Source organism: Cynocephalus volans, chromosome 1, assembly GCF_027409185.1.
Source record: "Cynocephalus volans isolate mCynVol1 chromosome 1, mCynVol1.pri, whole genome shotgun sequence".
NCBI lineage: Eukaryota > Metazoa > Chordata > Mammalia > Dermoptera > Cynocephalidae > Cynocephalus > Cynocephalus volans.
In genome coordinates, this window is record NC_084460.1 from 136624123 (window position 1) to 136650197 (window position 26075).

General features: G+C 35.1%; 1 protein-coding gene across 4 annotated transcripts in view; it reads right to left on the minus strand.

Moving 5' to 3' along the window:
* BBX (BBX high mobility group box domain containing) overlaps positions 1-26075 on the minus strand; it is a 278279-nt gene that overhangs the window by 158136 nt on the left and 94068 nt on the right. For all 4 annotated transcript variants that reach the window (XM_063098074.1, XM_063098086.1, XM_063098080.1 and 1 more), the window contains exon 3: positions 2126-2199. The gene's annotated coding sequence lies outside the window, so the exon portion shown is untranslated. The remainder of the gene's footprint in view (positions 1-2125; positions 2200-26075) is intronic.

Consider the following 26075-nt stretch of genomic DNA (forward strand, 5'->3'; position numbering starts at 1 on the left):
TCAGACTTTCCCTACCCTACCTCTCTTACAAGGCCACTCCTACCCTATGACATAGGCTTGGCCATGTGACATGTTTTGGCCAATGAAATATAAAAGGTTGTGACATGTGCCACCTCCAAGCTGCAGTTTTAAGAGCCATGGTTCTACCATCACTCTTTTCTCCTTCTGCCACAAGACTTGTGCAACCCAGAGTTGCTGTATTAGCTTTGGTCCAGTAATGAAGATAACATGGAACAAGGGGCAGAAGACTCATCAGGGACAAGAGCATAAATGAGAAAAAAACTTGTACTGGCATAAACCAATAAGATTGGAACTCTTTTGATAATGAAATGCAGCTTTGCTAAGCTGACTGATACAACATGTTTCCCAAATTTACTGGACTCCAGCATCCTTTTGCCAAGTAATATTGCCCAGCATTTGTTTCCTAAAGTACTTGATGGTATGGCATCTCTTCTATTTCTTAGTTAATACTGTATTTAAGGTGAGAAGTAAGCTAGCAGTACATAGTCTTAGCCATCTTCAATTAAGCTTTCATCTTAAATTTATCAGCAATTTGAATTTCTGTCAATTTTTGCTTATATTCAATAAAATATATTTCATTGCAATAATCTGATTAACATTCAGAAATCATAGTTCAAATGGCTACTTAGTGAAGACTGCCATACTAATGCTGGTTCAGGACTTAGTTTCTGAACAGTTCAGATAAAGTGTCCTACTTTACTTTCTATATATGTATTCATATTTAGCAAATTCAGAATACTGGCACAAATTTAATTTTCTTTGAACCCCACTATGCTCAACTCCCTTTTGGATTAGCAAATAAGAACATATTTGAAATTCAGCATCAATTTTTGAATATTCCATAGTCTAGTCTGCTGATTCAGTAAAACCATAATTAACTATATTCTGACTGGTATTCTTAAATGCAGAATTTATATTTCTAACAAGTGTGCCTTAAAGGATAGCACAGCAAAGAGGGAAAGCGATAACCAAATTGCAGTCTTCCCACTGACATTAAGATTTTGCTGGTGTTTAAATATCCTATGGTAAATACACATTCAAGTTAAATTGCATACATTTTTCTTATGTGTACAATCCTAGACAATGACATTCAGAAGAATGGTTCGGGGACCTTATATTTGTGCTCACATCATAAAAACTACACTCAGTCATATACTTACTAAAAGAGGAAGGTAGATGCAGATATTCTAGACAGATTTAAAAAGCTAACAAAAATACTTTGAAACAGAAGATTTATTTTCAATTAATTGGAAAGTTAAAGAATAAGTTCCTATTGCAACTAAACAATATTTACCATATTTGCTTGTTTAATTCACACTAAGTTCCTCAGTCTTATAAACCATCAGTTCATCATAAAGTATTCAGAAGTCATTAAAGCAATCACACATTTTATTCCCAGATAGGGAAAACTGTATGTATTTAGTAACCATTAATAAAACTACTTTAAAAACATTATTGCCATATCTTAAAACAGTTAAAAAATTTTCTCCTAAAGCAAGAACTCTGAAAATAACTTACAAAGGAACAGATCTGTGAACTTCAGTTTGATATAATTTGTCACATGTACACATTAAAATCTCAACTTTTTCTTCATTGCATGGTTTTCATATTTAAAGCAGTTTCACAATGCAGCTACACATGCCTCTATTATTTTTAATAAGTGGGAAAAACTGTAACACTTTGATACTGATTCATTTTTCAATTAAAGCCAATGGCAGTACAAAAAATAGCTTCGGGGGAATAGACCAATTTAATATTTATTTAGGTAGGTAGCCTCTAAACAGCCAGGACTCTAATAAATTGACTTTCACCAATATCCCACTACTGTGGAGAAACAAATCAAAGATTCTGAAACAGTTAATTTATAAATTTTCATGCTTTTAAAAAAAGTTAACTTACTTGATGGTGGAGATTAAAATGTCACTTTAAAAAAATAGCAAAATTGACAAGAAAAAACAAACAATTGTCACACTTCCTTGATCAATATGGAAGGTGAATCCATAAGATGGGAAAAAGTTGAGACCAGCTCTGATAGCACATAGTTCTTGACTGCCTCACTGCTTCCAGGTAAGTAAGTAACATGCACCTTCAGTGCAGCTCTTACCAGTCAAATTAAGACTTTCCATTGTGATTTCAATGGAACATCAAAACTTCCAGCTTCTGTGATGCAGCAGGATTCTGTGAAAGACCCATAGCAAAGTGGTTAAAAAGGTGAGCCACAAAGGCCTTTCAAACAAAGCTGACACTCATACTCTTTTAGCAAAATAATCCCCAAATGAAATGAATTTACAGCCAAACAATCAAAATCAGGCAAACATCCCTATGCTAACGTTACTTAGAAAGTGACCTAAAGTGTTTATAGTCAACTTTAACAAAAAGACAGTCACTAAAATTTTTCAATGGAAATTCTGAGATTAAGGTTATACAGACTAAGAATTAATTACGGAAAATCACTTCTCAGCCTTTTGACTAAAATCAAGTATAGAATTACAGGCAAATCCCTTGGAAAAACATAATTGACATTTTGACTAAATGCAAGTTATTTTAAATGACTGGCCCAACTCAACTAGATAAACTGTGATTCAGATATTAATATCTTATAATTTATCCTTTAAATGTTTTAAATATAATGAGTGAAGGAAGATGGTAACAATAAACAAGAAAGCAGCTGTGGACAAAGGGGTCAAACATAAAAACTAACAAAAAATATTATTTTCTAACTACTAAGGGCAAGGAAAGAAAAGATCAAAATCAGCAAAAGGGCATATACACAAATTAAATGGAACACTTTACATTAATAACACTGAAAATATAGATATATTTTAAAATCACATCATTTTAAGAATTAAAAAGTTATTTCATTTCTTTGTGAGACACATTTAGTTTCTAGGTTGCTTCAGTGGTAACACTAAATCCACACTCATCTAAAAGAGACAGTCTCCTGCCACAGCAGATTATGACAATGTATTTCTTTACAATCTGTAAGCTACACAGTGTAGAAATTGGATATTACTTACTGGCTTATAGCTCTATCAATACTATCAGTCATTTTATGGCTTGGCTGAAGTGTTTTTGTTTTTGTTTTTTTTCCTAATCAGTATCTATGATACTTGATATGGAAGAACTGGCTCTTCACATTAAATATCAAAAATGCTTAATGATTCATCTGAGTAGTCCTAGCTAGAATTAGATGATTCAGTTGTCACCCAGTACTATTAATGAAAACAAAAGCTGGAAAGAATGAATAAAACATTAAATGGTCTCAAGTGGCTTCACACAAGATACTACTCATTCATCCATATTTTTGAAAACAAGAATATGGATAAAAGAATCAATCCAGACTTTGAAGCAAACTACAAAGAACAAATATGAATACTTTCAAATTAAATGCCTACACTTCTACTGCATTTTATGAAGGAAGCGCACAATTCCAAACACTGATAAAATAGATAGTATAAGTCTATTCTTAATAATCATAAAATAGGCAATTAACATTATTAAAAATACTCTTTTAAGAAAATCCCATACACTGTCTCATATTGTCATGCTTTTTCTTCATATAAATCAATAAAAGCAAGTATACAGAAAAACCATTAAAATAATATTGTAAAATAAATAAGGAAAAATCATGAAGTAAATAACTATAAATAAATCTGCACTGCTAAAATTGGAAAGGAAGGTCCAGCATTAATTTTGACAGTGTTTAATTCTCATTTTGGTTTGAAGATTTGTTTGCTCTTTAGTCTAAGAAGTGAGCACATGCTATCTGAGAAATAAAATATCCTACACTTCCTAAATACAGAAGTTCTTTTAGAAGCTCAAAGATAAACTCTTACTAATCTTCAGGTAACTTTATAGATTTATTTGTTTTTGTAATTGGATATATACCAAAAAATGGACCATAATTACATCTCATTTTGATTATTGTTCAATAATATATTATCTGTGATGTGACTATCTATGGATAGAGTGGGAAGAAATTGGCTATGCTGTGACCAATATGGCTTTTAAAACTCTCTTAAGATAAAAAGAAATCATGGTGGACTTAAGAAGCCAGGGAATCAGCCACAGAGCAGAGGTCAACTTCAAGGCTGAAGGTCCTGTCAGACAGACTTCCTTTCAGTTCTCTGATAGCCAAACTTAGAGACTCCAGATTTTATCTGGCTATTGCAAATGCCCACTTGAGTAGCTTCAGAAAAGTAGTTTCAACATAAGCTGTTCTGCATTTAAATTACAAGTATTTCACAAACAGTTTTGATTTGATGGTAATGGGTAGCTCTGTGAGGTATCAGAAGGGCAAGTACGCCAGCATGGCAAAATGCCCCAAGTGTGAACGCACCATGCAGAATAGTAATGCGTGCTTAGACCAAAGCCTGGGCAGATTTTCATCAGACCCATCCAGTGCCTGTCTGTGTTCTCTGGGTTCCATTTTGGCTTCCTGTCAACTCCCACTCACTTCCACAGAGCCTTGGATTCCTGACTCCCCATGATTAGCTCCTACTGGCTCATTAAAGATCTTCTCTTTCCTTTTTCAAGACCTCTGCTTCTCACCCACGACACTGCCTCCCACAGTCCTACCAGCACTGATCTGGCACAGCTCAGGATTCCCTCTGAGAAACTTCATCATGGCAGGTGGGACAGCCATCTATTAAATATCTAGTATTTGCCTCTTACCACAAATATGGCATCTGACTTGGCATCTGAAAAAACTATATTAAAGATGTGGCCTAAGCAACCATTAAAATAATCCCAAAGCAACTGACTTCCTGGCATAGTTCACGTGCTTCCCCTTAGGATGTTGTGTTTTGAAAAGTTTATTATATTAAAAAAGGTGAGGTGCCACGTTTTACAATGAGGCAGACTCCCAATTCGTGGTTAATGTCTAGTACAGCATTCAAAGGCACATCATGGCAAAATCCCCTTCTATGCCAAAATTGTATATTTTGCACCCTGATGTCACTACTGCATAGTTAGTGCAGATGAGACTCCAAGGCAACCACGCTGCCCACTTACATGGAGAATATTTAATCCCCATGAATGACTGCTATTCTGATGTTTTCATCAATTCTCTGGGTAATAGATTAAGCTTTAACTAACTCATTTTCATACATAACCCTAATTCAATCAAGCTCAGTAAAAGTCATTCTGGACTACAATTATTTGCTAAGGAACAATTACATTCAAATGAAAAAAAAATTTCCTGGGCATAATACAATGCATGGTACAGATGCCTCTCCATTTATGGAGCAAGATCAACAAAAATAGCCAAATTACTAGAAAAGAAAATACACTTTTTTCCTTCATCCTCCTAAAAACAGACTACTCATGCTTTTACACCTAAAAAACAAAACAAAACAAAACAAAACAAAAACAGGGAATCTAAGAAAGCAAATTTTAAAATTATTACTTTCAATGATGTTTATGCTTTCAAAGAGGCTGTAATTCTAATCTGAGTCAGCATGACCTCCGAGAGCCAAAACAAGTACAGGTCACAAAGTGTGAGTTTTAATATCCACTCTTCCACCAAATCTTCTACTAGCTTCCTCCATTTTCCAATCTCCACTTTATAATGCAGGTTTTCTTAAAAGATTTTTCCTGTTTTAAAACTATTACTACTTCTTTACATGTATACAATTCTTATGTTTCCCTCAACACACTCTTTTATATACTATGTGTTTATAAATGAACTTAAATACCAACTCCAAGCTCTTACTTCTGTACAATGTACATGTTTGTAGTAAAAAAATTGTTGATTTAACTAAAGCCTTCCCTGCCCTTTGCATGCATAAGGCTTTCCCCCTACTATTCTATATATTCTTTTAACCTCCTTAATAGTGAAATCAGACACATTACACAATATTACAGTACTGAAAATGATGCTGTTATACCAGCTGTTATGCAATTTTAGCCAATGAATTTCATGCCTCGGGTCACTGTGGTCCATCACAGGCGAAAGGCCTAAAAATGATAAACTGATAGTATGACCTCCAGTTAAATCACTTGCTGAAATAAAATATCTTCACACAGAAAAAGATAACTAATTGCAGGGACATATACACACATGTGGAATCTTGAAATAGTTCATGGAAAGATTCACATTATCTTTTAATTTTATTTTTCCATGAATTTTTTCAAGTACATGTAAGTGTGTGTGTGTGTGTGTGTGTGTGTGTGTGTGTGTGTGTGTGTGTGTGTGTGTGTGTGTACTCGCATATATATGAGGGGTCTTGTGTGTGTGTATATACTCATGTATATATATATTGAGGGGTTGTCAAAAAGTTCACGAAAGGATTCATATTATCTTTTAATTCAGTTTTTCTACAAACTTTTTGAAGTACCCTAGTGTATATATATAAAATAAAGTGACAACATAAACTATGAATAAAGACAACACTTGTTAAAATCACCTACCTGTCTTAGTTAAAACCTAAACCACAGCTATTTCACAGGCATTTGTGGCCAGGCACTAATCTTTAACTGAAATTACAAGTGTCAGCTATACTAAGAATGGAGATCTCTTAAAAGAAAAGGCAAATCTGAATTACCTTTTTGTCATCTTCCCAACCCCACCTTTGCATTTCCTAATGACTCAGAGCCTTTCAGATAAGAAACATTAGATACAGTAATAAAGGCAAACATGTTTTAAGAGTTCCCAAGGTATCTAGCAGTAAACCATAATAACTACTAAGTAATTACAGTTCTGTCCCTTTGTTTGGACTTTCTAACAATGTGTCAAAAAAGACTAGGTCATACAGACAGAAAACTTTAGCATTCATTAACACGGGCCTCTTATAACAGCAAGATGAAAGATTTGGAAATCCCCTCCCCTTCAGCACTCAATATTGAACCAATTATAAAAGCCATGTTTTAAAAACTACCTACCACCTACCTAATATGCCAACAGAATGGCACGCAAATGATGTAACCTTTTACTGTTTGAGAAATTAATGACCTACTCAGTATTAATATAATAATAGAGTAATATATAATAAATGTCAATATGGTAAGCAAACATTTTTAAAAAGTTAGAATGCACAAGGGATCTTTACAGAGGAGATGAACAAAACTGGAACCCAAAGCACTGACGGCAATTTAGGATACCAAGACAGAGGATGCAGGAGGGTGCTACAGGCACAGGATGAGCAAAGGTTCAATACAGGAGCAAGCCTGGCTTGCTGGAAGGGATAGGAAGCAAAGGAGGCAGACCTAGTTGAAGCGCAGGGTTCATATTAGAAATTGGGACATGAAATGTGGGCAAATGAGAAAGCCATGTGCTTTGCTCTTTTCTCTTCATAGTCTTCTACTTGGCAAAGTAGTATTAGCAGCATGGTGGTGTGCTAAGCATCCTGGCTTTAGGGTTTACTACCCTGCAACTGTGGGCCAATTCCTAAGCCTCTCTGAGCCTCTATTCCATATCTGCAAAACTGGGATAATAATCTCTATATCTCTAAGGGCTGCCTTAAGAACTATGAGAAGATATTACAAATGCAAAGTGCTTGGCATACAGTAAGTGCTCAATAAATATTAGTAATCTCATTACAGTTAAAACTAAGTCGTAAAAAAGCATTTAATAAAGTTACATGGTGAACACACTGAAGTTTGCCTTGAATGTTCTCAGCATATGGATGGTGAATGAATTGCTACTTTCTCAAATGGTGTTTCACTGTAAATTTTATTTTAATTTAGGTGGCTTTAACATATGTTTAATTCTGACAGTCTGAGCAACCACTTTTTACTCCTACCAATTTCAACATACATTAGCTGATCTGATAATGTGGATATTTTATTATAATGATCATTTGCCATAAGATTGTTGCTTCAAGGACCATGGTGAAACCATGAATTTCTGTAGTTTCCATAAGTAAAGGTGGAAAATGATTAGGCATTAGTAGAAGTCACATGGCTAAGCAGGGAGGTACTGAATGCCTCTTTTATTCTCCCATGAACTGTATAAATGTGCCTTTGACCTTCTCAGGCACGGGAAACTGCATGTTTAAGGCAGGAGTTTCACTTCCAGGAAGAGTATAAAGACATGCTTGCCAGCAGCTACAGCAACAATGATGACAGGGTACTTTTTTTCCCAGGTACTTTGAGAAGATTCACTAGCTCTTATCAAGCCACTGAGCACTAAACTAGGAAATAAATGTTAGGATAATCCCAGCCCTGTGATATATCCCTCAGAGATTGGGTTTGCTCAAGTAAACCCTAGCCCACACACTTCAGGAATTAGCCTGTACCTTGAGGAAGGAGTTCTGCAAATGAAATGCATTAGAGAAACCTCAAGATTACCTTGTCCTCTGAGGTAAGAAAGGGATCCTATGGCTACTTTTATCCTGTCAGCAAAAATTCACAGTACACAGAAAATCACATTCTTATGAAAAAAAAAATTTAGTCCAAAGTCATTTGATAAAAGTCAGTAATTAGCAATTAACATAATTTTAAACAAAGGACACTGTCTTTCTCTTTTTTCCTTTATTAATATATTAAATTATATAAAGACAATTTAAAGAAATATAAAATTATAAATATAACTTAAAATTTTGTAATGCTATTTAATAGTATACTTCTATTAAAAATTATGTTATTTAAAAAAACAAAACAAAAAACTGTACTTTCCAGAAAGAGTTCTCGTCACTTTCAGGTGTGTCTAATGCATTTCCAGCAAAGAGTTTACCAGCAGACTCTTGCTCCTGATATATTAAATGCAAAAATACTCCTAATATGAAGATACAAAGGAGTCTGCCCAAAAGTGACCCATGATAAATGTCAATATGCTTCCTTTTGAAATTATTCATTCACAAAGCAATTATTCCTGGGACAAATAATACCACACAGTAATCAGATAACCTCAAGAAACTTTCCTTAAGGGGCATCAGGGAAGTTCAATCACAACATTCCCACAGCTGAAACCATGTAAGACCCAGAAAGCTTAAGTAACCTGGACAAAAGGCAATCAGCTGGTTTGTGAGTGAGCTGAGACAATGTCCCAGGTCTTCACAGTACTTTTCCATTACTGCACACTGATGCCCTTTTAGAATTTGATGTTATTCCCTATTAGACATCTTGTGAAATTGGGGAATCACAAGATGCTGGAGGCAGATGAAAGAGGCCGTTCAATTCAACCCCTTTGACCACACAGCAAGATAGAGGCAAACGTAGGCCAGAGCCCAGGGTTCCTGCCATGGTCGGGGCATTTGCCCCAATACCACAGTGCTCTTTTGGAATATTATCCATCAGTCTGATCCTCAGTTTGCCATCCATACAATAGCAGAGGTCTCCAGACGAGATTATAGTACATCCCTATTCTTCCTACGGTCCTCCATACCAGCAAAGTTCAGCTGGAGAAGTATCACAAAAAAGAGCCTAACTTTTTACTCTCAGCATTCAGTCAGAGAATGTTTCTTGGCTCTAGAACACTTTCTGCTTTCTAGTCTGAAGGCAGAGAAAGATGCTTCTTAGCTGTAGAAGTGAGCACGCAAATATATTTTTGGGGTTTTATAAATATCCTTATAAATATCTTGGAGTGAAAAGTTAATGTCAGCTATGTATGTGTATGTGGACAGGGAATATTTGAGAATTTTCTGTACTTTCCAATCAATTTTGCTGTGAACCTAAAACTGTTCTAAAAAAAAAAAAAAAATGAAGTCTATTAACTTTAAAAAAAAATTATTATTAATATACTTCATTCTAACAGTACTAAAATTATATACTGACTAGAGAATAAGCCACTATTAGTTGAGAATATATAAATAGTAATTCTCTCTTAAATGCTCACCCCCATAAACTCCTAGTACCAATTAAAATTAGGTCCTCCATTAAAACTAAGAACATGCCCTACAATAACAACCTCTGTACAGTATAAATGCTCTACCAGTAATTAATCCTCAGTAAACGCCTTCTGCATTAGTTGCTACTGCTCCTACAGCAGTCATATTTAAAGTAATTTAAAACATTTAGTTCAAATTAAGCCAATTCAAAATATCAAAGGAAATATTCTCCAAGTATTTCCACTGGTGGACAGAAGGTTTACCCTTTGTCACTAATTCCAGTGTAATAACCCACAGTGTTATACAATCCCAGGGGCAACCAATTACAAAGACCAAAGCAAATGGCGAAAGGCTTATCCTGAAGCAGCCCTCGACACACCTGTAATAGCCATGGGTCTCAATACTGTTAATAAGTATTTTGAAATTTTAATTTCTTATAGTTATCAAAATCGAATTTTGTCACCTTTCAAGTTATAAAGAAAACTCAATATAGAAACCTTATTTAAGTGGGAGCTACAAAAGTGTATTTTTTATACTGGCTTTACTTAAGCAGAAAATAATAGATACATATTTTTTTGCCTGCCTAGCATCCATTCCCCATTTTTTGGTAAAAGCACTTTGATTTGGGGGAAAATACTCTATGTACCGTGAGTGAGACTGACCTACTTCTATCCAGACTTGGCCAATCAGCTTATTCAGTCTTCCTGGGCACTGTGGCTAGGTAAAGAATGGGTATAAAACTTGAATTGCGGCAAGGCATGCAAAATAAATAACAGATATGTTATGCTAAATTATTATCAGTGCTTAAAGTGAGAGGAGAAAAGAAAGTAGAATGGCTTGCATTTTTGCTGAAATAATAAGAGAAAAAGAACATAAAAGTACTGAACCACAAACATCTCTCCTGAAAAGAAATAAAAGGGAGTACTATTTATTTAACTCTATTTTAAATCCTAATTTCAACAAATTTATTCAAACTTTTTGGCACATTATGGTACTCAATAAGTCAAGATATTTAGATTTTAAGTCTCTACTCCTGTTACACCAATTTTTCCTTCAATTTAATTTCCTATACTGCCTATAAAGAGAAGTTTCAAGTTTTAGCACAAACTGAAAAACAGGCAAATGTTAATTTGACTTCTAAAACTAATTCTAAAGGCATTTCCAATGTCTTAAAATTTACTATGTATGGTGGTATACTGAAATGGATAGTGGTGCACAATTTATTTTCCATGCAAGGTTATGGCCTAAAATTATTCTTTCTTAGATTTAAGAAGGAAAAAAAAAAAAAAAAGCAGAACAAAAACAAGGAATAGTTGGGAATATAGTGTTTTGCTTAAGTGAGAGTAACCATGCATACCTTTGGAAAAACAGAACCAATTTTTGAAGAATTATGTAAAAATACATCGACATGAAATGTATTCTGAATAAAAGGCACTCACAGCATTTGAGTTCCTTTTATAGATAGTAACAGTCATAAAGAACCCGACTTAGGTATCATACAATGTATGTATCATATATGATCATCATTTTCTTCACTAAATCCCTCATATCAGCTTACTTGATCCCAGGCCTCTTTCATAAAAGTTGAACATAATATATGTGATGTGGCCGCACAATATCCACATAAAATCAAAAACTCAAAATTCAAACTACTGAACTCTACTGGTTACTCAGATGACAGACAAAAGAGAGTGCTTGCTATAATTTAAAAGCAACACAAGCACATGTTTCTTACTTTGGAGGTAAGGTGAAGGATACAAAAAAAGGAGTATCACTACATGTAAATTCAGACCTAAGATTTATTTCCAAACATGAGCTATATCAACAGCCTTTCACAGTGTTCTGGAAATGCCAAAGCCTGCTTTGACAACAAACTAAAACTGAAGTTCAATTATTTCATTTTGGGGATAAAAAGTAACAGAAAGACTAACATACCATGGATTCCAATTCTGGCATGTGTTTCACAGCCTTCAATGAATCTAGTCAGCATCAAGAGTTTCATATAATGAATTATGGGGAATCTTCATTAAGAGATAGTCTAAGATACAGACTTGAACAGGCTTCAAATTCAAGTGTGTTTGTTTATAGTAAAATCTGCAACACAGTTCAACACTGCTGCTAACAAAATAACTCAACTCTTATTAACTAATTAGGTCCCCTTTCTCAAATACCCAACTCCCATCCTCCTTTCTCCCTCCAAAGCAACCATTTTAATGTGCTTAATGAGTATTTTGTACGTGTACTGATTTTACACAGAACTAAGAATGGTACATTAGATGACAGAGGTGCGGGAGAGGATAGATGCAGTTAACAGGGAAACTCTAGGTTTCTCGTTTGAAGTTACAGCATGAGAAATCAAATAATGCATGCTAATAGATATTATGTCTAAGTTCTCAAACTGCAGTGTAACAAGTAGGTAGCGTGTATGCACACCCAAAGATTTATAAGTAAGCATTATCATCTTATTTTTATCTGTTTATATCACTTAAAGGTAATACCGATAAAGGTATGTAGTAGCATCAAGTGGAATGAATAAAAGTCCAAAAGTAGAATAGGGGATGCCTACCTTAACTGGGAAGTTTGTAAAAGGACATACTGCAATACGAGTCAGCATTGTGACATACCTCAAAATAAATCAGACTTAGAAATATACTGTACAACAAGAAGAGATGAAAGCCCTCTCCACCTAGTGCTATCTGTCTGCATCAGATAAGAAGATAAAGAACTCAAAGTGCCTCTGGACCAGATCGCTGAGATTATAGAGAGGGGCTAACCAACCCTTTTGGGTGCTGAATGGTTAAAGGAAATGTAAATGTTACTCTGGAAAAGAAGTGTTGTTCTTCACATCCTTTCAGGGTCTCATAAAACATAATTCTGTATGGTGGTTTCAGATATTAAAACGAATCAATTAGATGTTTCTAGGAGGCAGTTTGGGGGTTCAGTATGAGGAAACAACTTCTAACCATCAGATCTGTCAAAAAATGAACTGAGTTCCTCTTGGATATTTTCCATCAATGGAGATGCTCAAGCAGAAACCTGAAAAGTTACTATACGGGAATTCACAAAGGGTACTGTGGCTTTAGAGTCTAAGATACTAACATTTCCAGATTCTCCAGCTTTCAGAAAACAAAGCAAATGAGAGCTGGAAGCCATGGGGCCTGAAATCCATTATGCCTGGCAGACATGGTGCCTAGAGATCTCAGCTCTATCCCCTTGCTCTGCACCAAAAGTGCTAGTGCAGTAAAATATCAGAGGAAAGTTCAGGTCATTTGTATTTTAAATCACGATTAATATTAGTATTAAGTCAAACTGTTTAAGGAACTGGGAAATGACCATATGCTAGTTTCTAATTAAAAGATAGTACAAAACTGTTCATATAATCAAAAGATTTAACATTAATATAATCATCACATATCCAGCTTATGCTCATATTGTTGTACTGAATTGAAACTGAATTTAAGAAATTCAAAATAAATAGCATTATTATCTATTTTTTATAGAACTGTACTTTGGAATTCAAAGTACTCTATGAACTTTCAAATCTATCAAAAATTATTACAGCGATTGATGTGAGGGTCCCCCCCTCAATTTTATATATTAAGAAAACAGAGCCACACCAATAGTTATACTCATCAACATTACAAATTAAAAAAAAAAAATTCATCACAGTACAAATTATCAGATGAGTAAATCATTCAGCCACAGTGCTTCTCTATGTGCATGAGTTTTTGTTTGTTTATTCATTTTCTTAAATCGGTATTTTATGAACAACCCAAAAGAATAGGCTACTAATTGTAAGAGAGCAACAAAGAATTTGTCAGATACATTTGATGAAGGATTTTATTTTCTAATTTGTATCTTACAGACTTAGGTCCACATTTTTATTTCAATATCTCATGAAATTTGCCTTTCAGCATTATTTTTAGCCGAACTTGCAGGGTAGAGAATGCACCCCAGAAGATGATGATCATGAGGTTAATATCTTGATAGGATTAACATACCTTAGAATTGACTTCCAGAGGGATTTTTGCCATTTTTCTCCTGTCGGGATATTCCTTTTCAGTTAAAATTCCACTGTACAGATAGATAACTACTTTGATACCTGATAAGCTTGTTTTGAAACCACACATTTTTATTGTGGGAATTCTTCTCTAAAAGTTATCCCAAACATATAATATAAAAGCAAAAAACAAAACTCCCACAATCCTAACTTTAAAAATCGTATTTCATCTATAAAAATCAACTTGAAATAAAGTAATGAAGGCATACCTAGACAATTCCAAAAGAAAGTCACTAATAAACAAGTAGAAACAAGCATTTCTAAGATTCCACAGAAGGTTCCCCCTAAGATCTGGAATTGGAACACGTTAGATAGCTCTCAATTGCCAGTGCTAATGGAAGGCAATCGGATTAGGTATTCTGAAAACCATTTTCAATTCACTTTATCTCTAAATTTATTTTTTAATTAACATATATGGATTGTACATATTTATGGAGTATAAGTTATATTTCAATACACATTTACAATGTGCAGTGATCAAATAGGGTAATTAGCATATTCTTCACAAAAATTTATCATTTCTTTGTGATGAGAGCACTTGAGCTTCTCTCTTCTAGCCATTTGAGAGCTGATGGAGTTTGGATGTGTTGTCCCCTCCAATACTCATGTGGAAATTTGATCCCTGATGTGGCAGTGTTGGAAACTGAGCTATGGGGGCGGAACCCTCATGAATGGATTAATGCTCTCCCTGCGGCAGGGGGGATTAATGAGTGAGTTCTCGCCCTATTAGTTCCTGTGAGAGTTCGTTGCTTAAAAAGACACTGGCACCTTCTTTCTCTCTCTTCTCTTCCTCTTCTCTTGCTTCCTCTTCTCTTGTTTCCTCTTGCCATGTGATCTGATTGTACCTGCCGGCTGCCTGCCACTTTCCACCATGAGTAGAAGCAGCCTGAGGCCCATGCCAGATGCAGCTGTCCCAGAATTGTAAGCCATATAAACCTCTTTCCTTTATAAATTACCCAGTCTCAGGTATTTCTGTTATAGCAACACAAAACTGACTAAAACAAGAGCATACAAAAAATTGTCAGTTACAGATGTCTAACTCTAATACCCTCTCTTCCCATAAATAAATTTTCTTACAATGATAAAATATATGCAAAAATAATTTGGTAAGTTTTAAAATACATTAAATTTAAATTAACTACTACTTATGTTTCTTATGGTTAAAAGTAAAATTTTATATTTCTTAGATACAGTTCAGAAAGATAGCAACTAGAGAGAAGTTAAAGTCTTTTGTAGCTAAGGAAAATTGACCTGGGATTGAAATGTCACCAGGTTGCCATGGATAATCCACAAATAGCAGAGAGAACGTTTGCACTGGTAATACTTGTACGTTAAGAGATCTCCACAAAAAAGACAATGTCTTTGAAAACAAAACAGAACTCCAAAACTTGTCTGAAGTTATTAGTTTTTCATTTTAGTTGTTTTTTTTTAAGTTAATTCTAAGCAAGGACAATGGTTTTAACTCAAACAAGTAATAAAGCTTATGGTATGTATCAAAAACAAAAATACTTGGTTAAAATCTTCTAGAGGCCCTAAACGAGAAGACTTATTTGAAACTTTGTGAATTTTTTTCCTAACACTTCACTTTCTTCCACCACACAGATCTTCTATGATGATTTTCTTCTTCCTTCTTTTAATCTAAACACCTTCATTATTTTTATCCAAGTGCTTGCCCGGGGCACTTTGTGAGGTATAACTGATTAATCAACAGTCTGCTGTGCTGAGTAAAATGGGGATGAGCCCAAGGGCTTAGAGGCCTGGACAGAGTAACAAGGTGGTATTACCCTACTGTGATGGAAAAGCTGAGTATCCAGATGGTTAGCGGTGAGGAAGCAGTTGAATAGTTCTAGTCAGCAGAGAAATAGTTTGAGATCACTTTTACGTGGAATGTTACAGTGAATGAACCAGAGGAAAATTGTGCAGACAGGAGGATTTGTGAGTCATCCAAACACTTTGGTGAAGAGATGTCATCCAGGGGCCTCACCTAAGGAGAATGGGTAGGGCAGGGGCCCAAGGATTGAAATCTCAGGGAACCTTCACAGCCTGCCTTTTGACAGTTCATCATTTTGAGAAGGGTTAGGAAATATGACAGATCATCACCCTTGCCCATAACCCATGATTGAAACTGTTGAGTGTTTCTAGGAGTTGGTGTAACCTGTCATCGGGGCATGCTAATTCTGAAGTTCCCTCTCCCTACAGCACATACCTGCCTGTAGCATATATTTTTCTTCCACAACTTATACAGTCCCATACATTTCAAAAGCCCTTTATACCCCAAAGCATTATTTCACTCACTGAATTATGTTTCCTTGGCCAGATCATATCCTATTTTCTGTTAGAACTGGTTTAAAAGTGAAAGATAAAGCTGACTGCTTTGGCAGGCACCAGATATGGCAAACTTATCAGGTCCGGGCAAACCCTATCTGAAAAACTAATATCACTTTCCCCATTCCCCAATCCAGAAATATAAGTAGTTCAGTTCAAAATAATTTAGGCAAATAAAATAATACCAGAGTTCCCCACCCCCACCTCCACCCCCAGAGGAGTTGGGGGAGGAGAGGGGGAGAGAACATACTCTAGTATAAAGAGTAGTTGTATTTACTGAAACATTTGTTTAATCAGAACTTGTAGGACATCAAAAAGTTTCCACAATGCCACTTCCTTTCAAATTACTCTCTCTCAACCTGGACTACAAACACAATAACAGGACACTTTAAAAAACGCAACACTTTAAAAAACACAGATGTCTAGGCTCTCCCTACCCTAAACCATTTCAATCAGAATAATTTCAATCTACAGAGTTGGTCCTCAAGCATACATAGTGCTAAAAGCTCCCCAGGTGATTCTAAGGTATAGTCAGGGTTGAGAACCATCACGAATATACGAGGACTGAAGTGACAGAACTGAAGTGCTACAACTTGATAGTGCATGTGGCTGATGAGCTCAGATGATTATTAAAGCACAAGGTTAAAATGGTCACAGGTAATACTGAATCAGACCAGTTAGGCTTATTCTCTTTTATAGCAAGCCTGTATCTATACACTGACAGGCATCTCACCAGTTTATGCCACACATATGAATGGATCTGTATAAACAAAATGCTAGAAGAAAATCTCAATACAAGCAATGCAGGGTTGTCTTCACATTCTCAAGGCAGCAAGGAGGAAAGAGATGCTGTGGTCTGTGTCAGTCATGCCCTTTCCTATGTCCTCTCCCACATTTTATGGCTAAAAATATGTTTTGCAACACAGCTGACTAATATCAAGGATGCATTCTGTAGAAGAGGAGGAGAGAACAATTTCTGTGTGACCACTAGGCTGCAACCAGAAGTATAGGGATACTTCAAAAACTTGGTGGAAAAATAGAACTAAAAGATAATGCAAATCTTTCCATGAACTTTTTGAAGACCCCTCATATGCCATGATCACTATTAAACAGATAGAACATATTAGACATTAAATGGTGTGTTTGTAGAAAGGGAAAAAATATGTATTCCTTACCCAAAAGTTGATGACATTGGTTACTGTCTCTAAAATATTAATGAGCAATGTGATTGAGAGGAGAAGGAGATGGGAGGGATGCGGAGGGATAGCCTCTGTGAAGCTGTTCAATTTACTTGAAAATGGTTTAAAAAAAATCATTCTGCAATGCTGCTCAACATCATATGCATAATTAGTACTAATTTAGGCACTGTTATCCCTTAGGATTCTTTGGTATCTTTGTCCCTATATCAGTAGTTGGCCCTTATATATAGAAATAAGTGGGGATTTATATATTCATAAATCCTGGATACTTTTCAAATGAACAGGTATAAAAGTTGTTTGTTTTTTACTTTGTTTTGGTTTGTTTCCTCTTCATTAGCAATTAGTTTGCATTTCAGCTTCCATTTGTGAAGAGGAGATGCTAAGGGACAAAGCTTCTGAACAACTGGGGAACTTAACTACTCAAATCACCCAAAACACACATCTTCAGTTCTGCTCAAGTACAAAGAGACCCAAATCTTATCAAGGGGGAAAAAAAATGCTCATCTACCCTAGAAATTGCAGGCTTCCCAGGGCTCTGATCAAACATTTAAAAAATAAACACTTCACCATTATAAAGAACTCAAAATGCTTCTTTCAAGTAAAAAGATCAAGGAAGTAAAATGCTGTTTCTGATGAACACGTTTCCTACCTAGAATTTTTCTAGACAAAAAGATGCTTCCCTCAGGTACTAATACATGTTATAAAAGTTTCTAATCCCTCACCTTTGTAGGTTCCCATTTTACTTTAATAAAAGAAAACAAGCTCTGAAAGCCAGTTTTCAGAGCAAAGTAGTGTAGACACTATCTGGACCAAAGAAATGCTAACATCAAGAATTAAAAAAGAAAAAAAAACCCAAATCAGTAATTGCCAGCTATTTGATGCCACATCTACTTCTGCTTTTGGTTCAATTTCAAAATGTGTCCTAAAGTTCTAATTAATTATTATGCCACTTAGGTAACTGGAGAGTTCATACAACTAGATGGAAATAATAAGCACAATGAACCCTAAAAAAAAGACTCAAATAAAAGTAGAGACTGAGAAAAAAATTATTTAATCTGTCTCAACTTCTTTCTTTACTGAGACTTCAAGTGATTAGTTTTATATTTTGACATCTGAGTTGAGATATATTTTATAAAGATATTGGGTAATATGTTTTATTTTCATTCCAACAAAAGAAAAAGAAGCAAACAAGTATTAAATACAATTTATTTGCACATGCACACAATTTTCACTTATACTCAGCAGCTATTTAATTTGATATCCTTACTCATTTGCAATTTTACTCAAAAATGTGGAATCTTTTACATCTTTCTGTACTATTTAATTTGTTACAGTGAACAATTATATCTTTAATATAATTTTTTAAAATATGGAGCCCTCCAGTGGCCAAATGTTTATATATTACCAGTAAAATCAAGATACTCTACTGACTGCAGTGTGTACACTTTTTTATGCTATATGTAAGGAAGAAAACTGTTTCAATTAATTCTGCATAAATAGCCATGTGCAATCAGACTCTATATGTTATAAAATGATGAGCGTTTTCCAGGGTTATAGTACCCTTATTATTTATTGCTATAATGAGAAAAAAAAACCATTAAAATATACTCAGTATCAAAATAGGCATTATAAGAAAAAAGAAAGCAACTTTTTCAGATAACAAAATTTATTTTTTAAAAAATTCACAGTAAATAAGAAAGTTCATACTTTTTCACAAGAAATAGAAGTTAACTGTTACATATTCTTGTTATACATTATTTTCTAAATAATTTAATAAGTGTCCTTTTCCAAATTACCCATACTCACTATTACTAGTAAAACACAGTTTATTTAGAAAAGAAAAACAATTTTTTGAACCTGTTTAACCTTAGAGAAAGTAGAAGAGGTTAAATGACATTCAGTCACACAGGAAAAATGCATGTATCAGACTTGAAATACTCTTCTTCCTGAGTGATGATATGCTAGGTGGTAATCAAATGAATTCACTGCCAAAAATGTGGCTTACAGCATTTATCAATATTCTTGTGTCAAACTCTAATTGCTATTACAACTTGATACCTAAATAACAATTAATCAAACTTCTAAACAAACCAACAATTACAAGAACAATCTTTAGACTTTCATCTCTTCAGTCAGAGCTCAGTGTTTATCTCTTCTTTACAGAGACACATAAACCTTCCTCTGCATTTGGGAAACAACCAGAAACTGACTTCTACTGTCCAGGACCGTCAATAGAAAACAAACTAATCAAACAGGTATTGCATTAGGTACCTACTAGGTTCCAGAAGCTTTCACTGGAATAATTTCACTTAATTGTTACCTGTAAGATGTGGTGATAGTCACTCTCAAAAAAGATAGCCACCAATGATTTCCACTTCCTGGTAGTCCCCCTCCACACTGAATAGTGTTGACCCATGTAACCAACAGGATACTGCAGAAATAATAGTGAGAATTCTAAAGCTAGGTCAAAAAGGACATCATGGCTTTCACCTTGATCTCTTGGATTTCTTGCTCTGAGGGATAGCAGCTACCGTATCATTAGACACTCAGGAAGCCCTGTGGAAAGATCCACATTATGAAGAACCTCATGAGCCCTCACATAAGCCAGACACAATCTTGCCAGGCATATGAATAAATCATCTTGAACTGATCCTTCAGCCCCATTCAAGACTTCACACAAGTGCTGACCAAACTGGCATCTTTATTGTAAACTCACGAGACACCTGGAGCCAGTCTCCAGTTAAGCCAATCCCAAATTCCTGACCACAAAAACTGTGAGATAATAATTGTTCACTATTTTAAGTGTCAAATAATTTATTATACTTTAATAGATAATTAATACGGATTGATACTACTACTGTCTCCATTTTACAGAAGAACCTGGTACTGTTTAAGACTTTAAAAATCTCTAGAAAGAGAAATATTTTTTCGTTGTTGGACTATTCTAGTTCCATGTATTAATTACTTGGCCATTTCACCAAAATATTTAACCTATAATATTCCAGATTGTCCATTCACCCATATAGAACATGTTTTCTCTAGCTTTGCTTGTTAAATAGATCAATGTTCCTAAACCTTTTAAAATGTTTTTAATTCTTGACAGAAAACAAAAATATTATTAATTGTATCATCTGTAGCCTATTTTACCAATGATCATGTCTCAGCTTCTGTTCCAGATCTATAATAAGACCAGAACTTATTTGTAAATAAGTGAAAATCTACCAGTCTTTGTAGCTCAAGAAGTAAAGCTGATAAGCACAGCAAATAAAGTTTGATTTAATTTATCTAAATGCACTGTTGTACACGGTGGATAAAAAACACTTACTGTATGCCAGAAGCTATTCTGAACGCTTTATATTAGCCATTTAATCCTCTTAATAACCCCATGAGGTACATTCTATTAACCCCATTTTACAGATATATGCAGGAAAGGTTAAGGAACTTTCTTGAAGTCACACTGAATACAGAGCCATGATTGAAACCTGGCAGTCTGGCTTCTGAGCCAGATTCTTAACCATGATGAGACTATATTGGCTCTCATAATCTGTAATATATTTATATCAGGAAGTACTATGTATAGTCAAAAGACCATGTGCTTTGGAATTAGTACATTTGAGTTTTAAAGCCCAATTCTAACTCTTCTATCTGCATAATTTTACAACTCAAAATCTGTTTTATCATCTGTTAAATGGGAGGGGAGTAAAAATATGTTGCATTTTTATTTTTAGGAATAGTAAATGAAAACATGAACAAAAAGCGCCCTGTACAGTGCCTGATCCATAATAAATATTTTTTTATGTTTTCTCTTTTTCTCAAAGGCAGGTTTGTAAAACCAATAAAACATAAGCTTCAAGGACCTTTACTCTCCCAGTCCCTTCCAAACACTGTAGCTAATTTCATATTCATAATTTCATATTACTTTTCTTAAAGAGATACTCCAAATCGTATTACCTTCAGACCCCATAAAACCTGGATATACTCCTACTCTTCCCATTAATTATTTCAACACTAAAGCAAACCCAATGGGTTCCAGTTCTGGGTAAGAGGAAATAAACCCACTTCACCTTGTCTGTCCCAGTACAAGTAGCTATAAAACTTGGACAGGACTCACGTGGCAGCTAAAAGTAGCAGAAAGATCGGGGAAGAACAACAAAATCCGAAGTATCATTTTCTCTGTTCTCCCATGTCTTGGGCCTCAAATATTTCTGCATTGTCAGGAAGAGGTAGCAAAACCTGGAGCCCACACGAAAGGAGCAAACATTCTGAAGGAGGGGAACCTTTATTTATGATTGGCAGAACACTGCTCCCAAGAGGATAGGACAAATCCCTGTTGCTTTTATTTTCTTTTTATCCTCCCACTGCTTGTCCCCAGGCAAGGGCACAATCATGGGAAATGCATGGCAGAGCACAATAATTAAAGACCCCAGCTTTCCAATCACAGAACCAAAAACAAAGTACTGGGGAGATGGCAGAGAGGATGAGGAAGCACAGGAAAGTGATTCTTTCAAGTTATTTACAAACTTGGTCTCACCCCAAGCTACCCAAACGTGGATCTCATCCTAGACCACATATATAGACATTGCAAACTGAATTACAGGATAGAACACTTTCCAATTCCCAAACTTGCCACTGGGAGGCAAATAAGTAGGAGAAATCCAAATAACATTAAAAAGGCTTTGAAAACTGAACTGATGTAAAAACCACAAGTCACAGAGGGCTGGATGGAACTTGAATCCTACACTTAACTGAGTCAACTGCACACTAAAACTAAAATATTAACAATCTCTCTTAGGATTATTGTAAAAACAAAATGAGATAATCCTTGTAAAGTGCTTAGCTCCTTGCCTGGTACCTAATAAGCTCTGAATAAATATTAGTTATGGTTAATACAGCACAACAAAGGCAAAATCACTTTGAATAGAAAAAATCTTGCTATTCCAGTATTATCTATTTGACTCTTAAAAAGATTCTTTTATATTAATGGTAAACAAAAGGGAATCTTATCTCACTTAAAAAGATAGATCAAAAAAACAAACAAAAATAAATTTTCCATACGATATAAAAAAAGACTCAGTCTCTTAACATAACCAGAATGTCCAGAATAATCCAAAATTAGCATATGAAAAAATAAGAAAATCTCAATTTGCACTGAAAAAGATAATCAATCAACAGATACCAACTCTGAAATGACATAGATGTTAGGATTAAAATCTATTCTTACCAAGATTTTAAACAAGCTTTATAAAAATGCTCTAATAAGTAAGAGCAAATACTCTTGAAAAGAATGAAAAGATAAGAAGGGTACAAAACAGTATAGCTGCTCTGGAAAAGGATGGATATTTCTTATACAAACACACACTTACCATGCAATCCCACTCTTAAGTATTAATCCTGGTGGAACCAAAGCTTATGCTCACACAAAAACCTACACACAAATGTTTAAAGTACCTTTATTCATAATTACCATAAATTGGAAACAACCCAATGGGTAAATAGATAAATACTTTGTAGAGTCAGTATACAGAAAATGAACAATTTACTGCTCAGCACACCACACACACAAAATAACAATGAACTACTGATATAAGCAAAAACTTGGATGAATCTCAGATGTCATATGAAGTGAAAGAAGCCAGTCTCAAAAGTTTACATACCATATTATCTCATTTATATATATGACATGCTTCAAAAGACAAAACTATAGTAATGAAGAAAAAAATAGTGGTTGCCAGGGATTAGGGTTGGGAGGAGTGGTGTAAGGGCAAATGGAAAGCATGAGAGAATTTTGGGGGGCAATGAATTTCTCCAAATTTTAACACAGAACTGTATACAAACTCTATACATGTTTTAAAATCCATATCACTATATACAAACAAAAGCCAATTGTACTGTTTAATCTAAAAGAAAAAAATTTCTTAAAGCCAAAAGTTTAAAATAAAAACAAATAAAATAAATTACTGGCATATTTATGAATAAAAACATTTTTAAGAAATGAGTTACACCAACTGATTGACTGAAAAGCATGTGGCCCATTGCACTGAGGGCAAGAGCAATCAACTAAACTGCATCAGGGCTGAAAATGACTTACAAAAGTGAAATCCTACTCAATATGCTTCCTGCTCTACTGTACATACAAAACCAAGACCAAAATAGCATATGGGGGGAAAAAAAAATCAAAGAACATTGTGTTACTGCCTGTCACCAGGCAGCAACTCAGGTCTTCAAGCTGAATATCTAAATTACCTGAGATGAGAATCTCTCTGTCTTTGAAAGATTCATTCTAATGTTAACAATTCCACTTGGAATTCTAAGCTAAATTCTCCATAATACAATCCATGCAGTGTTTTTATTTTCTCTGTCATACTAAAAAGCAGGTGAGGAAATTCTACTTCCAGAAAAATAGAACAGATGTACATGTCCCTATTCCTCTCACTAAATACAGTTTAAAATGCTGGACATTGTATATTTTAAAAATCCTAAGAAGACTTTGAAAGGTACAAAAAAGGTAGACCAGCTAAGAACTTCAAGACCCAAAGAACAACCCAGCAGTGAGTTTCCTGGATTTTCTATCACCTCACAAATCCCAGACTTAGAAGTGAAGAAGCTGGGCATCCAGAAATGCCAACAGGATGCAGCCAAGAAAGTCCCAACAAAAGCCCGCACTCTCTAGCCAAAGGACCAGGAAAGGATCAGCATAGCAAAACAAAAATTTTTAAACAATAACTGCTCTACACAAGTCAAACATCATAGAAAAAAAGCTGTGGCCCGACACTGACCAATGCCAGCTAAGGCCAAGTACAGAACCTAGACTTCTATCCCGATCAGACTGTAAAGATGAGCCACAACACCCACAGTGGGGTGGTGACAGACAAGGACAAGAGAAAACCTAGGATTTTCATCCCCCCCCGCCCCTACCCCCACATACAGTAAGTGGAGATTATATGGGGACACAGACCTTCTAGCCCCCTACCAGCAGTAATGTTTCCCTCCCTTTCCCTGCTTGGGTGGTACCAGAGAGGGCCTAGTGGGATATCAGGATCTTGACAAGTAGTAGACACCACCCTCAGTCCCTTTCCTGCCCCTTCAGGCATGGTGTCAGTGGAGGCCATGTATAAGCAGTGATTAGGCACTCCTATCCCTTCTAGTTAGGATGGTTATTGTCAGCAGCCTCATGGGGTGGGGAGGGGCGAGCGACAATTCTCACCCCTGCCCAGCAGTAGCAAGGAATCCCTTTCCCCACCTCAGGTGTCAATGGAGGCCAAGTGGGAACCAAGACTTCTTTTTCATCTTGCAATAAGCAAGTGCCATCTCTTCCTGCTGCTAGAGCAGTGCCAAGGACACAACTAGAACAGGAGGTTTAAATAAGATCCACAGTCTCACGATACAATATCTAAAATATTCAGGTTTCAATCAAAAGTCACTTCTCATACTAAAGCCAGGAATACCTTAACTTGAATAAAAAAACATACAATCAACAGATGACAAAACAAAGAGAGATGTTAAAATTATCTGACAAAGATATTAAAGCAGCCATCACAAAAATGTTTTAATGAGCAACTGCAAACATGCATGAAACAAATGAAAACATAAAATGTCTCAGCACAAAAACAGAAATATAAAGAACCAAATGAAAATTTTGGAATTGAAAAAAAAAAACAAAAAAAAACCCAATAACCAAAATACAAACCTCAATAAAAGGAGAGGACAGAGGAAAGAAATCAGTAAACCAAAAGATAATAAAAAGTTACCCAACCTTAACAAAAGAAAGAAAATATACTGAAAAATTAAATAGAGTCTTAGGAACTTGTGGAACAATAAAAAAAGATCTATAATCCATGTCACTGCAATCCAATGAGGAGAAGACAAAGAAGGCAGGGCTGAAAAAGTACTAAAATAATGGCAGAAAAACTTCCCAATTTTGGCAAGAGACATGGATATACCAATACACATCACAGTCAAACTTCTAAAAATCAATCATTTCCCCTTCCTCCCAAATCCTGAAAGCAGCAAGAGAAAAAAAGATATCTTATATATATGGAAACAATAATTCAAATGACAGTAGATTTCCCATGAGAAATCATGGAGGCAAGTAGGAGTGGCTCATTTTTCAAGTGCTGAAAGAAAACAACTGTCAATCTAGAATCCTATACTCAGCAAAAATATGTTTCAGGAATGAAGAGAAAATAAAGACATTCTCAGGTGAAGGAAAACTCAGAGAATTTTCACCAACAGACCCATCCTAAAAGAGTAGCTAAAGAAGTTCAATAAACAGAAAGGAAAAAATAACAGGAGAAACATCAGGAAGAAAGAAAGAACATAGTAAAAAAATATGGTAAATACAGTAGGTTTTTCTTCTTCTCTTGAGTCTTCTAAATTATGCTTGATGGCCAGAACAAATTATAACATTTTCTGAGGTGGTTCTAAATGTACGTAGAGGAAGTATTCAAAACAATTATATTACAAATGGAAGGAGTAAAGGGACATAAAGAAAGGGGATGTAAATGCAGTAATTAAAAGACTGGCAGTGGTTAAAAACATGATCTAGGTATATGCTATCCACAAGAAACTGACTTCGAATACAATGACAAAGGCAAGTTGAAAATAAAAGAATGAAAATCATGCAAATAATTAAATTAAAGGATGGCTATATTAATCAGAAAAGTAGACTTCAAAACAAAGAAAATTACCAGGGACAGAGAGGGA